The sequence below is a fragment of the Oncorhynchus mykiss genome, chromosome 26, assembly GCF_013265735.2.
Source record: "Oncorhynchus mykiss isolate Arlee chromosome 26, USDA_OmykA_1.1, whole genome shotgun sequence".
In the NCBI taxonomy this organism is placed as follows: Eukaryota; Metazoa; Chordata; class Actinopteri; order Salmoniformes; family Salmonidae; genus Oncorhynchus; species Oncorhynchus mykiss.
Window position 1 is genome coordinate 30,643,772 of NC_048590.1, and position 17,080 is coordinate 30,660,851.

Sequence of the window (17,080 nt, forward strand, 5' to 3'; positions counted from 1 at the left end):
ATTACCACAAGGTCTTTGAAAAACTACATACGAACTCGAAGATTTATTTGATGATGAATTCATGGTGGGGGAAAGTTGCCAAGAAATTAATTAAATCAACAAAAAAAAATCAACAATCAAATCAAATCAAATCAAATTTGATTTGTCACATACACATGGTTAGCAGATGTTAATGCGAGTGTAGCAAAAATGCTTGTGCTTCTAGTTCCGACAATGCAGTAATAACCAACGAGTAATCTAACTAAGAATTCCAAAACTACTACCTTATACTCACAAGTGTAAAGGGATAAAGATTATGTACATAAAGATATACAGTGCCTTGCGAAAGTATTCGGCCCCGTTGAACTTTGCGACCTTTTGCCACATTTCAGGCTTCAAACATAAAGATATAAAACTGTATTTTTTTGTGAAGAATCAACAACAAGTGGGACACAATCATGAAGTGGAACTACATTTATTGGATATTTCAAACTTTTTTAACAAATCAAAAACTGAAAAATTGGGCGTGCAAAATTATTCAGCCCCCTTAAGTTAATACTTTGTAGCGCCACCTTTTGCTGTGATTACAGCTGTAAGTCTCTTGGGGTATGTCTCTATCAGTTTTGCACATCGAGAGACTGACATTTTTTCCCATTCCTCCTTGCAAAACAGCTCGAGCTCAGTGAGGTTGGATGGAGAGCATTTGTGAACAGCAGTTTTCAGTTCTTTCCACAGATTCTCGATTGGATTCAGGTCTGGACTTTGACTTGGCCATTCTAACACCTGGATATGTTTATTTTGAACCATTGCATTGTAGATTTTGCTTTATGTTTTGGATCATTGTCTTGTTGGAAGACAAATCTCTGTCCCAGTCTCAGGTCTTTTGCAGACTCCATCAGGTTTTCTTCCAGAATGGTCCTGTATTTGGCTCCATCCATCTTCCCATCAATTTTAACCATCTTCCCTGTCCCTGCTGAAGAAAAGCAGGCCCAAACCATGATGCTGCCACCACCATGTTTGACAGTGGGGATGGTGTGTTCAGCTGTGTTTTTTTTACGCCAAACATAACGTTTTGCATTGTTGCCAAAAAGTTCAATTTTGGTTTCATCTGACCAGAGCATCTTCTTCCACATGTTTGGTGTGTCTCCCAGGTGGCTTGTGGCAAACTTTAAACAACACTTTTTATGGATATCTTTAAGAAATGGCTTTCTTCTTGCCACTCTTCCATAAAGGCCAGGTTTGTGCAGTATATGACTGATTGTTGTCCTATGGACAGAGTCTCCCACCTCAGCTGTAGATCTCTGCAGTTCATCCAGAGTGATCATGGGCCTCTTGGCTGCATCTCTGATCAGTCTTCTCCTTGTATGAGCTGAAAGTTTAGAGGGACGGCCAGGTCTTGGTAGATTTGCAGTGGTCTGATACTCCTTCCATTTCAATATTATCGCTTGCACAGTGCTCCTTGGGATGTTTAAAGCTTGGGAAATCTTTTTGTATCCAAATCCGGCTTTAAACTTCTTCACAACAGTATCTCGGACCTGCCTGGTGTGTTCCTTGTTCTTCATGATGCTCTCTGCGCTTTTGACGGACCTCTGAGACTATCACAGTGCAGGTGCATTTATACGGAGACTTGATTACACACAGGTGGATTGTATTTATCATCATTAGTCATTTAGGTCAACATTGGATCATTCAGAGATCCTCACTGAACTTCTGGAGAGAGTTTGCTGCACTGAAAGTAAAGGGGCTGAATAATTTTGCACGCCCAATTTTTCAGTTTTTGATTTGTTAAAAAAGTTTGAAATATCCAATAAATGTCGTTCCACTTCATGATTGTGTCCCACTTGTTGTTGATTCTTCACAAAAAAATACAGTTTTATATCTTTATGTTTGAAGCCTGAAATGTGTCAAAAGGTCGCAAAGTTCAAGGGGGCCGAATACTTTCGCAAGGCACTGTATGAATGAGTGATGGTACAGAACGGCATAGGCAAGATGCAGTAGATGGTATCGAGTACAGTATATACATATGAGATGAGTATGTAAACAAAGTGGCATAGTTTAAAGTGGCTAGTGATACATGTATTACATAAAGATGCAGTAGATGATATAGAGTACAGTATATACGTAGACATATGAGATGAATAATGTAGGGTATGTAAACATTATATTAAGTAGCATTGTTTAAAGTGGCTAGTGGTATATTTTACATCAATTCCCATTATTAAAGTGGCTGGAGTTGAGTCAGTGTGTTGGCAGCAGCCACTCAATGTTAGTGGTGGCTGTTTAACAGTCTGATGGCCTTCAGATATAAGCTGTTTTTCAGTCTCTCGGTCCCAGCTTTGATGCACCTGTACTGACCTCGCCTTCTGGATGATAGCGGGGTGAACAGGCAGTGGCTCGGGTGGTTGTTGTCCTTGATGATCTTTATGGCCTTCCTGTGACATCGGGTGGTGTAACAAACTACTACAAAAACTGTTTAAAATGTGTATGCTATTTTGCTGTGAAAGTGGTACCGTGTCACACCCTGATCTGTTTCACCTGTCTATGTGATTGTCTCCACCCTCCTTCAGGTGTTGTCCATCTTCCCCATTATCCCCTGTGTATTTATACCTGTGTTCTCTGTTTGTATGTTGCCAGTTCATCTTGTTTGTCAAGTCAACCAGCATCTTTGTGTCTCAGCTCCTGCTTTTCCCAGTCTCTCTTTTTCTCACCCTCCAGGTTTGGACCCACGTCTGCCCTGACCCTGAGCCTGCTTGCCTGACCACTCTGCCTGCCCCTGACTCTGAGCCTGCTTGCCTGACCACTCTGCCTGCCCCTGACTCTGAGCCTGCTTGCCTGACCACTCTGCCTGCCCCTGACTCTGAGCCTGCTTGCCTGACCACTCTGCCTGCCCCTGACTCTGAGCCTGCTTGCCTGACCACTCTGCCTGCCCCTGACTCTGAGCCTGCTTGCCTGACCACTCTGCCTGCCCCTGACTCTGAGCCTGCTTGCCTGACCACTCTGCCTGCCCCTGACTCTGAGCCTGCCTGCCTGACCACTCTGCCTGCCCCTGACTCTGAGCCTGCCTGCCTGACCACTCTGCCTGCCCCTGACTCTGAGCCTGCCTGCCTGACCACTCTGCCTGCCCCTGACTCTGAGCCTGCCTGCCTGACCACTCTGCCTGCCCCTGACCCTGAGCCTGCCTGCTGTCCGGTACCGTTGCCCCACCTCTGTATTATTGACCTCTGCCTGACCCTGAGCCTGCCTGCTGTCCGGTACCGTTGCTCCACCTCTGGTTTAATGAACCCTGCCTGTCTTGACCTGTCCCTGTTGGATTATTAAACTGTTGTTAATTCGATGTTGTCTGCATCTGGGTCTTACCTTCACACCTGATAGTACTGTCATCTATATTGGCAGGTCAAAAGTGCATTCATCCTTTGTTAGCTGTAAAACAGAATACATAATGGTGCATGGCTGCGTAATAACATTTGGAGAATGTGTTTACATTTCAGTAAACATTAAAACAAATATCATTAATACACAATCCAAACATACACTTAAGTGTATTCACATTCAAATTCAATAAAGCATCTCTCTGCTGAGAGGACATGTAGAGAACATGTAGTGTACAGTTGTTTAGACAGCAGAGTATCCCACCTGGACCCCTGTGTTTGATTGTTGCTTAGGGTCAGGTGTTTGTCAGCTGGACTTCCTCAGGAAACGACCACTGGTCTCAGGGGAGAGTACCCAGGGCATCAGGAAGTACTGCATGAACCACAAAAACCTCCCGAGAACGTGCACACACACACACACACACACACACACACACACACACACACACACACACACACACACACACACACACACACACACACACACACACACTCATCTGGATTACTTGACCGGTATAGTGAGAGGTACAGGAGAGGGTGGGCTGCAGACTGACAGGTTTTGGCAGGGCTGGCTGTGTTTCTGGCATGGCCGTAGCCCACAGGTACAGTATAGTTCAGTACAGGCCTGGGGCATGGCGAGTAGAGGAGAGGGAGTCAGACCTCTGTTTACACAGCTGAACTCTGGAGCTTTGGACACTTGGACAGCACACCAGGCCACGGTGCTCAGGTGTGTGTGTGTGTGTGGTGGTGATGTGGAAAATTGAATTTTTTTCTCAATGTTTAGACAGAATTTATTTAAATTAGTTTTCTATTAAAACTATAAAAATAATTCAGAAAAATCCATGTGAATTCATGCTCCAGCTCCAGATGAGCGGGGAGGCAGGCCTAAAGTGCGTTGCACAGACCTATGAAGGTTGCTGCTGTCATGATTGGGTCCAAACGAGATGTACAAGCATTTGGAGGCAATTTATGTACATTGCTAAACTCATGAGCTTAATTTGGTTTTGTGTCATACTTGCAGGGCTATTCCGGAGGCTGCTGAGTTTTTCAGTTTCTTGGAGAATGTATGTTTGTTTTTCAGTACATCCCTAGTTAACCACCACAAGTTAAAAGAAGCTCAGTCCAATAGCATCAGCTGAACTTGTACAGCTCTCAAACACTCGCTGGGCATGCCAGCTGCGGTCCATAAATGCAGTCCTGGACACTTTAAAAAAAATGTAATTTATTATTATTACAATTGGTATCCAATTGTCTCATCGCTACAACTCCCGTACGGGCTCGGGAGAGACGAAGGTCAAAAGCCATGCGTCCTCCGAAACACAACCCAACCAAGCCGCACTGCTTCTTTACACAGCGCGCATCCAACCCAGAAGCCAGCCAGAGGAAACACCGTGCACCTGGCGACCGTGCACTGCGCCGCAAATAACCTTATTTTGATCGACTTTACACCCGTTGTTACTCTAAAAATACATGATGAAAAGACGAGTTTTGGGGTCTTTAAAACAAATCATGGGGGAGTATGCCCAGACCCCCCTAAAATAAGCTTAGTCCTCCCCGTATCCATGAATCTCTGGGCTGGGATATTCTACACTCAACAGACTGAAGACTCCATTAGAGAAGAGAAAGAGCAAGGGTGTAACCATTAGTCCAAACAGTTTTCAACTAAGTTTCTATTGGACAAATTCAGGTAGGTCCCTCCCCATTTCGTTCCGTTCGCTTCGGTTCCGAAACGTTTTGCAACAGAATTGGCATAATGAATATGCCCAGGCGAGAGGCGAAAGTACGTAGAAAGAACTGTGATGTGCATATATTTTGGTCATCTGAATCTCGCAATGTCTTGCATGCCTCGCAAATTCACCAAAGTAGTCTAAAGTTCACTTCTTCCTCTCTGGTTTTATTTCAATTACACAGCTTTCAACAGACCTGCATAACTTATCTAATTAGGCCAAAAAATTTAAAATAATATGTTTTGTGATAACTGCACTAGGATTTTCATTTTGTGTTTTTGGCTATAGATTTTAAGTTAAGGATCACAATCTCATTTAAACATTTTAAAGTTGAAGCATTCACCGCCCTAGTGTGTGTCTGGGCCAAACTATCATAGAGTAGAATAATCTGCTCGTATTAGAGACTGATTAATATAATCAGTTTATCAACAGGGTCATTTAGGTATGACTCCAATCCATCTGTATAGTAGCTCTGATGTACTGTGCTGCATTCCAACCACATATCTACAGTATGCATGACTTGGCAGAGACCTTGTACCCAGGGGACCCTCAGTGAGCCCCTCAGGCAGTAGGCAGATACGGCTACAGGCTTCCCCCCTCTTAAACCTGGCAGGGTGCCAGGCCTGCAGGAATTTATCCCTCCCTCCTTCGATCCCTCCCTTCATATTTCATGTCTGTTTCCTCTATATCTGATAGCTTGATCACTGCTGTGGGTCAGATGCTGACACCAACATAAGGGGCACTTAAATCACTCTAAACAACATCTATCATGGACCTTATAAAACCGGCTTCACGGCTCAATACCCAACCTGGCCTCGTGCTGGAGAACCGCTCGTCTATCATACGCCTGTTTGACACCAGGAAGCACTTTTTTGATGACGTGCACAAGACGGAGAGAGATGATATGAGGGAGGGGTACTCTGACTATAGAGTAATAATACAGTATCAGTAAGAAGGCAGAAGACAGAGGAGGTGTAACCAGCTCGGGATTAAAGCTGGTGTTGGTGAGACCCAGAGAGATAGGGAACGAGAGAAAGGCAGAGCGTGAGAGAGGGAGAGCGACCGAGAAAGAAAGGGAGAGAGAGAAAGAAAAAAGACAGAGCGAGGTCCTTAATAGCTGTTTTGTGTTCAATAGCAGTGAGAGTGGTTTTGAGGGGTGGAGGAAGGGAGGGAGGGAGGAGGGGAGGTGGGAGAGTGAGGACGATAATTGACTTTGATTATTGGCCTAATATTATGGCACGCTGACAGGTCGCCCAGATTTACGGCTTGGGGAAACAGAAACAAATGAAATGCAGGTGCTTGAGCGGAGAGAGAGGACGCTGTTATGCCCCTTAAATCACAACACTCCCCTTGGCCGCCGCCGCCACGGCAACCATTTGATTAATTGACGGATGCTAATAGATTACAGCAAATTGTTAGCTCTCTAAAGTCAAACAAAGAGAGAAAAAAACAAGCATTCAAAGACAAAAACCTACATGACGTGACTAATTTGCCCTCGCGACAACATTGGTGTGTTTAACAAATGTTCTGGTGACTGTGAGGAGCTTTATATGGACTGGAGTGGGCTGTTTGAAATAATGAGAGCTACTTGTTTCTGCTTCCTGCTTCTGGAAAGGAGGCATAATCCAGACTTTCGTATATTTCTCCTGCAATTATAGTCATTTAAGCTCTTTAAAGTGGGGTAGGTAACAGCCACTTACAATCCATCACTCTAAAGCAAAATACACATGCCTGCGATAGCTGGGGATGGAGAAAATGGATGCCATGCTTGCCATGTCTACTGGTACACTAACCAGCCCCAAATTAAAGCTTTTTCACAAACACAGCAAACACATCATGGAGCTTTTGAAGGGGTAAAGTGGCTCCATCCATGCAAAAAATATGTGATGTGGCTGTATTCCAACCTCATCGTTCAATTATACTGTACAACTCCAAAAAAACAACAGAATGCCACCAATTTGGATACATGTGGATCAGTGCCCTACTGCTAGAATGACCAAACGTGATCTGTATTTGTTGCATTGATTTAGCACGTCTCAGTATATGACAGGGAAAGTAATATAGGCAGGGAAATTCTGAAGGTCCTATCCTATTACTGCTGATCCAAACCAGTATTACCTGGGATCTGTGAAAAAAATATTGTTGTCTTGTATGTTGAGTTGAATATATAATTGGAAACATTCATTCTTGCAGCATAGCCTAAAACAAAGGCAGCTTTTGATCTTCCTGTCTGGGTTGGCACCCCCCCTTGGGTTGTGCCGTGGCGGAGATTTGTGGGCCATACTCGGCCTTGTCTGTAGGTTGGTTGTTGAAGATATCCCTCTAGTGGTGTGGGGGCTGTGCTTTGGCAAAGTGGGTGGGGTTATATCCTGCCTGTTTGGCCCTGTCCGGGGGTATTGTCGGATGGTGCCACAGTGTCTCCCGACCACTCCTGTCTCAGCCTCCAGTATTTATGCTGCAGTAGTTTATGTGTCGGGGGGCTAGGGTTAGTCTGTTATATCTGGAGTATTTCTCCTGTCTTATCCGGTGTCCTGTGTGAATTTAAGTATGCTAATTCTCTCTCTTTCTCTTCTTTCTTTCTTTCTTTCTTTCTTTCTTTCTCTCGGAGGATCTGAGCCTTCGGACCATGCCGCAGGACTTCCGGGCCTGATGACTCCTTGCTGTCCCCAGTCCACCTGGCCGTGCTGCTGCTCCAGTTTAAACTGTTCTGCCTGTAGCTATGGAACCCTGACCTGTTCACTGGACATGCTACCTGTCCCAGACCTGCGGGAGAGGTAGAGATACTCAATGATTGGCTATGAAAAGCCAACTGACATTTACTCCTGAGGTGCTGACCTGTTGCACCCTCGACAACCACTGTGATTATTATTATTTGACCCTGCTGGTCATCTATGAACATTTGAACATCTTGGCCATGTTCTGTTATAATCTGCACCCGGCACAGCCAGAAGAAGACTGGCCACCCCTCATAGCCTGGTTCCTCTCTAGGTTTCTTCCTAGGTTCTGGCCTTTCTAGGGAGTTTTTGCTAGCCACCGTGCTCCTACACCTGCATTGCTTGCTGTTTGGGGTTTTAGGCTGGGTTTCTTTACATCACTTTGTGACATCAGCTGATGTAAGAAGGGCTTCATAAATACATTTGATTGATTGATTTTTGACTTATCCCGGAAACTCAGCCATTGATTTTGATTTTATTGGGCCCTGGCTAAATAGTACTTATCCCTGAATTGCCACTCACCTTGTCTGGGGGACTTGCCCAGGCTTGTGCTCTAGAGGGTAGTGTTCTCCCTCCTGCCACACATGGGAAGTTCATTTAGACAGTCTCAGATTTTAACATGGCATGGCTTGATCACGGCAAATAACCTCTCATATGGAATATAATCATTCTCATTATCAGTAACAATAATTAGACCATGAGTGTAACACGCTAATCTTAAAACAAATTATTATTTTAATGCTGCCACTGTAGTAGATTATTCACTAAATAACCAAAATTGTTTAATTGAACTCATTAATGAATCCCTATTAATGTAATAACAGCGTTAAGACTTTGAAAGTGAAGGGGAAGTGAGGGAGGTAAAAGTTGTCCACTGTTGATGAAATATCAGTGCAACTCTTTTGACAGCTCCAAACCTCTCCCTCCACTCTGTGGCTTGAATATGGATTTATAGTAATCGGGAAGGAAGCATCGAACACAAGTCTCCAGCCGAGGAGAGGAATGGGTCTGAGGGAGCCAAAAAGAAGAAAGATCAATGACCGGGAAAAGAGGAATGATTGTCCAAGCCCATCACATAATTGCCTTAAAAGCCTATTGAAAATGCAGGGTCGTCCAATGTCCACCCAGTGAAGTTAACACTCCCGATATGCCATACAATTTAATTATCACGACATGATTCCCTCATCGACTGGTCACCGATTAAATGGCTCCGTTTATGGCAGAACGTATTCTTCCCAGCTCAAGAATCCTCCTTTTGGTCAGTAATCATTGAACTGTATAAATGTAATTTAGATACTTGATTGAAAAGGGGGGGCTTTGTTAATTAAGAGTTTTTGTTGAGTCCATAATCATTTTGGCTTGCTATTCATCAGGAACATTGTGGTTATTAGACCTTGCAGCATTTTAGACTGGTGTTTTCCCGAATATTGGAAACCTAAACAAAAAATCAACATAAACATCTTGAAGGATTATATTCCATAGAAAAGGTTCTATTGTATACTGAAAGTCCTCACGGGCCAGTGAAAGAATTTCAAGTCGGTTTATTTTGTCATAATATACAGTACACATAATATACAGTACACATAATATACAGTACACATAATATACAGTACACATAATATACAGTACACATAATATACAGTACACATAATATACAGTGCATTCAGAAAGTATTCATACCTCTTGACTTATTCCACATTTGATGTTATAGCCTGAATTCAAAATAGATTAAATCTATTTTTTCCTCACCCATCTACACATAAGTATTCACACCCCTGAGTAGAAGCACCTTTGGTAGTGATTACAGCTGCGAGTCTTTCTGGGTATGACACAAATTTTCTTGGCACTCTCCCATTCTTCTTCACAGATCCTCTCAATCTCTGTCAGGTTGGATGGGGAGCGTCGCTGCACAGGTATTTTCAGGTCTCTTCAGAGATGTTCGATCGGGTCCAAGTCTGGGCTCTGGCTGGGACACTCAAGGACATTGAGAGACTTGTCCCGAAGCCACTCCTGCGGTGTCTTGGCTGTGTGCTTTGGGTCGTTGTCCTGTTGAAAGGTGAACTTTCTGAGGTCCTGAGTGCTTTGGAGCAGGTTTTCATCAAGGATCTCTCTGTACTTGGCTCCGTTCATCTTTCCCTCGTTCCCTTGACTAGTCTCCCAGTCCCTGCCGCTGAAAAACATCTCCACCACACGATGCCGCCACCACCATGCTTCCCCGCAGGGATGGTGCCAGGTTTTCTCCTGGCGTAACACTTGGCATTCAGGCCAAAGAGTTCAATCTTGGTTTCATCAGAGCAGAGAATCTTGTTTCTCATGGTCTGAGTCCTTTAGGGCTTTCCACACCTGGATTGTGCAACATTTGCCCATTATTATTTTCTAAATTCTTCAAGCTCTGTCAAATTGATCGGTGATCATTGCATGACAACCATTTTCAGGTCTTGCCATAGATTTTCAAGTAGATTTAAGCCACAACTGTAACTAGGCCAATCAGGAACATGCACTCTTCTTTCTTAGCAACTCCAGTCTAGATTTGGCCTTCAGTTTTAGGTTAATGTCCTGCTGAAAGGTGAATTCATCTCCAGGTATCTGGTGGAAATCAGACTGAACCAGGTTTTCTTTTAGGATTTTGCCTGCTTTTAGCTCTTCTTTTATCCTGTTTTCTGTGTCTGTGTTTCACCATACAGAACTGTTTCCATTTGCATTGTTTCACTTTAGTTATTTCATTAAAATCAAAATGAAATCAAATCAAATCTAATTTTATTTGTCACATACACATGGTTAGCAGATGTTAATGCGAGTGTAGCGAAATGCTTGTGCTTCTAGTTCCGACAATGCAGTAAAAACCAACAAGTAATCTAGCTAACAATTACAAAACTACTACCTTATAGACACAAGTGTAAGGGGATAAAGAATATGTACATAAAGATATATGAACGAGTGATGGTACAGAGCGGCATATGCAAGATACAGTAGATGGTATTGAGTGCAGTATATACATATGAGATGAGTATGTAAACAAAGTGGCATAGTTAAAGTGGCTAGTGATACATGTATTACATAAAGATGCAGTAGATTATATAGAGTATAGTATATACGTATACATATAAGATGAATAATGTAAGGTATGTAAACATTATATTAGGTAGCATTGTTTAAAGTGGCTAGTGATATATTTTACATAATTTCCCATCAATTCCCATTATTAAAGTGGCTGGAGTTGAGTCAGTGTGTTGGCAGCAGCCACTCAATGTTAGTGGTGGCTGTTTAACAGTCTGATGGCCTTGAGATAGAAGCTGTTTTTCAGTCTCTCGGTCCCAGCTTTGATGCACCTGTACTGACCTCGCCTTCTGGATGATAGCGGGGTGAACAGGCAGTGGCTCGGGTGGTTGTTGTCCTTGATGATCTTTATGGCCTTCCTGTGACATCGGGTGGTGTAGGTGTCCTGGAGGGCAGGTAGTTTGCCCCCGGTGATGCATTGTGCAGACCTCACTACCCTCTGGAGAGCCTTACGGTTGTGGGTGGAGCAGTTGCCGTACCAGGCGGTGATACAGCCCGACAGGATGCTCTCGATTGTGCATCTGTAGAAGTTTGTGAGTGTTTTTGGTGACAAGCCGAATTTCTTCAGCCTCCTGAGGTTGAAGAGGCGCTGCTGCGCCTTCTTCACGATGCTGTCTGTGTGGGTGGACCAATTCAGTTTGACTGTGATGTGTACGCCGAGGAACTTAAAACTTACTTCCATCGATGTGGATAGGGGGGTGTTCCCTCTGCTGCTTCCTGAAGTCCACAATCATCTCCTTAGTTTTGTTGACGTTGAGTGTGAGGTTATTTTCCTGACACCACACTCCGAGGGCCCTCACCTCCTCCCTGTAGGCCGTCTCGTTGTTGTTGGTAATCAAGCCTACCACTGTCGTGTCGTCCGCAAACTTGATGATTGAGTTGGAGGCGTGCGTGGCCACGCAGTCGTGGGTGAACAGGGAGTACAGGAGAGGGCTCAGAACGCACCCTTGTGGGGCTCCAGTGTTGAGGATCAGCGGGGTGGAGATGTTGTTGCCTACCCTCACCACCTGGACACTTACCGTGCTGCGTTTTGGTCCGATCTTTCATACTCCTCCTCAGATGAAGAAGATCGTTACAGTATCAACTCAATGAAAAGGAGTTACAGTTGTAGGCAGTCTGTCTGTGGTTCTGCCAGGATTTCTCCTGGTGTGGTGATGTTAAAAATAAACATTTCTCCACCCATCCATTCATCCAGGGTAGGAGAAGCCAGGAGAAGTTAGAGAAACCCATAGGACAGGAGACACCCACCCTGTACTGTAACGTACCACCCTGTCTGGCCTAGGACTCTGATCCTCATTCAGATTCCCTTTCATGGGTCAATATTTAAAGAATCAACAGTGCTGCTCAGGACCCCACAATGATATTAGCTTGGATAATATGGAAGTTTGTTTTTTATTTTCTCAGTTTGTGTTTTCCTTCCACAGTAGTGCCTCCAGTTTAAATAGGCCCAACGTAAACCAAACTTGTGGTAAATGCAAAGTCGAGTCTTCCACGCTTCGGCACGTCCTGTACAGGGCTAAAAACAGGGCATATTTTATAGGCTTCTGACAGAGCAGAAACAGAGCTGTGCCAAAATTAATGTGGGAGGATTTGGACATGCTGATCACTTCCATATGGAAGACACACTGAACAACTGGAGAATGATTTTCACTCTGTTATAACTTATGACATCTTCACTGAAGAAGCATTGAGTGCTATTCAACGGGGCATTGTGTGCAACAAGAAGTACTCTTCTAAGAACCCTTTTTGACCTGTTGTCTCACTTATAACAGTACAGATTCACATGAACTTTGACCTTCCAGCATTATCAGGTTCTACTCTGGGAGCCTTTTGGACCCGTTGATAAATTTGAACCACCCAGCCACTTGGCCAGAGGTCTATCCCATAATCAGACACCCAAAAAGGGCTGCAGAACACTTGCTGGTCCACTGCCTGCCTCTGAGCGACTCTGGGCCCTGGTGCTGGAGTTGGAACAGGCTCTGGGAGTGGAACAGAGAGAGAGTTGGAGTGAGAGAGAGGTAGAGAGAAAGAGGTAGAGAGGGAAAGAGAATAAAAGAGGGAGAGAGAGGAGGGTGTCTTGGCAACAGAGCTATGATTCTATTTACGTCTTTTTTTAAGAAATCTGATTAACAGAGGCATTTTAAGTGGAGTGACCCGGAGGAGTGAGGAATCGGAGGAGCGAGCGAGCAAGCGAGAGGGAAGCCAGGAGAAACAGACGCTCCCATTAAAAATGCACCACGAATAAAGGAATACAATTAAATTAAATAAAGGAGACATTCCCCACGTTTATCTATGACGGCTTTGGAGCTGCCCGTTTCAATTGGAAGGATTCAACAATACACCCATAAAAGGTTTTGTCTTTTGTTTCTGCATGATTCTATATAACACTGTATGTTTGCAGAGCGTATGCTGCACATGCGTTTGAGATTAATAGTGTGGATATTACATTTGATGCATTCTTGTCACTGAGAAAGCTTTGCTTCTAGAAATCACACTCATGGCTGATGAAAAGTCTTCAGACTCTGTGTTGTCACTACAAGGGGTATCAAACACTTGCCCCTAACTCCTCTCTCTATCTCCACTCTTGAAACATTTTAATTGCATTTTACCAGGCGGGATAGTAACCATTAAAAACACCCTTAATCACACAGCTCAGTGATCAAAACACAGCATTTAAATGCTAAAATTATGAAACATTTAATGATTTCCTGAGAAATAAACCTGAGGCAATTGGCCTGAGGGTCTGATAAGCAGGCTGCCTCTCCCCAGCTGATAGAGCCATTCCACCCAGCGTTATGGCTCTAATTAGATATGGCTGCCGCTCAGAATGATACGTCTTCCTCCAAATGATCACTTATTAGGACTGGAGTGAAACCGGGGAGACCCATAGAATCTCCATAATAGGCCATACCAGACCCCATTATAGGATGCCTGGCAAAACAAACACCTAGGCAGCAGTGTAACAAGGTACATCTATTTTAAGAGCAAGCCGTTGTGTTGGAGATGGTCGTAAGGATTACTCAAGGGTGAAGGTTGGCAGAGAGATCTCAATGGCCAGGTGGACATTTCAGTAGAAAGTCAGGAAGTAATACTCACTTAATTAACCTTCTTCAGCAGTTTGCTGTGGATATGCAGGTTGTAATGGTGCTGATTAAAACAACAAAGTCTGACGCCGAAATTACTAAATGCCCAAGTCAGAGACCCAAACAGTGCTTATAATGTATCACAATGAAGCTTTTGTCCATTTCGATATTTCTCATTGTGCTAATTTCCTTCATAACCATGCCAGATTATATGATATGTATTCAACACAAAGGGTTGAAAAGAAATCCCAAAAGTCTAAATACAGCTAGTTAAAGAAAAATAGTCCAAATCTAACTAGTTATGTTAAGAGTTAAACTTCGAATCATGATACCTTGAACACTATTCGCCCATCATAGAAGCGACAGAAAGGGAGAGGAGCTCAACAAATACTTGAGCTGAACCCAATCCTCCTACCCCTGTGACTAAGGGCATCTTAACGCAGACAGATAGCCCCTGGAGAGAGGGAGTGTGGCATTGATAATCAGTCTCCTAGTTTGTGTGTACGTTGGGAAACTCACTGTGCCACAGGGGAGCAACCTCACAGATGCAACCAAGCAGTAGGAATCACTCTCCACGCTTCTCGGCGCTCCGACAGGGATTTAACTGGGAGCTCCACACATGACGGATTGAGCGTGGAAATTGCCCCGGCGGAGCAGAGAGAGGGTGCACAGAAAAGGGGGATGGGGCAGGGGAACCACCTGACAGGGTTTTGAGAATGGATGTGTGATTTTTGAGGGTCCGTTTGATACCAGGGGAAAACCCAGGGACTTTCCCTGTGTGAAGGATGAACGGTCATGTGGGGTCGTGGTGTGGTTGTAATGTGGTTGATGAGTCCTCTTCTGACTTTACTGTACACCATGGCTGCAATGCCCTCCTACACAACAATAACAACAACGTGTCAAAGATAGGATACTTCTCGAGTTGCAACTTCAACCAAAGTACACTTAAAGACAAGCACAAGCATCTGCGCTAATGTAGTGTCCAATCTCTGTATATTAATTTGTCCTCTTGGCCAGCTGGAGATGTCATTTTTTGGCTTACTTCAGCCATAACCTTCTCCCTCCCTGATTGCCTACATAAGATTTCCTTTGTGTTGGTCCATTGCAGTGCTGTGGATGAATGGGTGAATGGAGCCGAGGTAGGCGGTGGGATGACAGGCCGTGGGGCCTGCACACTGATAAATAGCCTATGTTTATTTAGCTTCATCTGCAGAAGAGAGACTAGCCACTCTTTTCCTTTCATCTTAAGGGTCCCAGGGAGATTGTTATCCCCGGGCAGGTGGGCCGGGTACACAGTTCTCCTCTTTGGGTAAGCACCTCTCCTCCAGCCACACGCCTAATGATCGCAGCCAGCATCTGGCACAGGTGGCCTCAGTGATTCTTCATGCTGGAGATGGATTGATAACCAGGGAAAGGGCCTTCTCTTTTTTCTACCCTCTCACTCTCTCACTTTCTTTCAAGCTTTCTCTTTGTCTGTCTGTCTGTCTGTCTCTCTTTCTTTCTCTCTTTATTTCTCCCTGTTAACTTTCTCATCTCTCTCTGACTTTCTTTCTTTCCCCACTCCTCACTCTCTCTTTTTCTCCATCTTTCTCTCACTTACTTTCCCTCCCTTTTTAATTTCTTCTCCTCCTCTCATATTCCTTTTACTTTCCCTCCTCTCCCCATCTTTCCCTCCTCTCAACCATCTTTCCCTCCTCTCCCCATCTTTCCCTCCTCTCAACCATCTTTCCCTCCTCTCTCCATCTTTCCCTCCTCTCAACCATATTTCCCTCCTCTCAACCATCTTTCCCTCCTCTCAACCATCTTTCCCTCCTCTCCCCATCTTTCCCTCCTCTCCCCATCTTTCCCTCCTCTCAACCATCTTTCCCTCCTCTCCCTCCTCTCCCCATCTTTCCCTCCTCTCCCCATCTTTCCCTCCTCTCAACCATCTTTCCCTCCTCTCCCCATCTTTCCCTCCTCTCAACCATCTTTCCCTCCTCTCTCCATCTTTCCCTCCTCTCCCCATCTTTCCCTCCTCTCCCCATCTTTCCCTCCTCTCAACCATATTTCCCTCCTCTCCCCATATTTCCCTCCTCTCCCCATCTTTCCCTCCTCTCCCCATTTTTCCCTCCTCTCTCCATCTTTCCCTTCTCTCCCCATCTTTCCCTCCTCTCAACCATCTTTCCCTCCTCTCCCCATCTTTCCCTCCTCTCTCCATCTTTCCCTCCTCTCTCTCCCTCAGCAACACATCCTAGACACATGTGGTGAGTTTTGTCAGCTTCATTATGTGAGTTTAGAGTCAAGAGAGGAGAAATATTTATGTTACGAGGGCCTTTTACAATACGAGCGCTGTTCCTCTTGTTTGGATGGTTCTGCAGGTGCAGCTCTAATGGCTCAGCGCTGAGACCTCCATAAACCACAGTGGAGCGTTAAAACAGCAGATGTGCTCCTCAGAGACCAGCATTAGCCATCCAACTAACACACCTCATGCCAGGGACTGGGACTTGGACTGGAAAGACAGGAGAGAAGAGGGAGGGGGATGCTTCTTACATTTCACCAGTCTGCCTGCCTGTCTTTAGGGCAGTGTTAAGAGGGTAATGGTTCTATCCCCTCTTCCAAGACAAACAGAGAGGGAGATCCCATAGGGTGGATCCCTCAGAGATGTAACAGTACAGACAGACGGACAGACAGAGAAACAAACACATAAGAAATCTGGCTTTGTACGGCTTTGAAGTGCCCATAATGCCTTATTCCTCAAGGCAAATAGCAGCTCCAGTACAGTAGAGCATCTCCACAACAGTGGAACCGCCAGGAACAGAACTGAGTGATGCCTTCATCACAAACATTTTGCCAATCATTCATCCAATCATACCTACCAAAAAACACACACCCGACAGACACAAGCATTGTGTGATCACACTGCAGCTGTCTCTCGTGCAGTCTTGCGTCTGTGTTGCCTTCATATGGCTCTTATTTATTTTAATGGAAATCTCCCCACGTGTGTGGAGAAACGAGCTGAAGAATATGCTCCATTCATGCGTGGAATGTTCTTGTGTTACATCTTGGAAGGGCTCCTTGACTTCGGGGAACTACACCCAGGGCTTTGTGGTTCCACTTTGCCTGGCAGCCAGTTTGTTGTACCTCTCGAATTAGGGAACAGCTGTGAGCTTTTA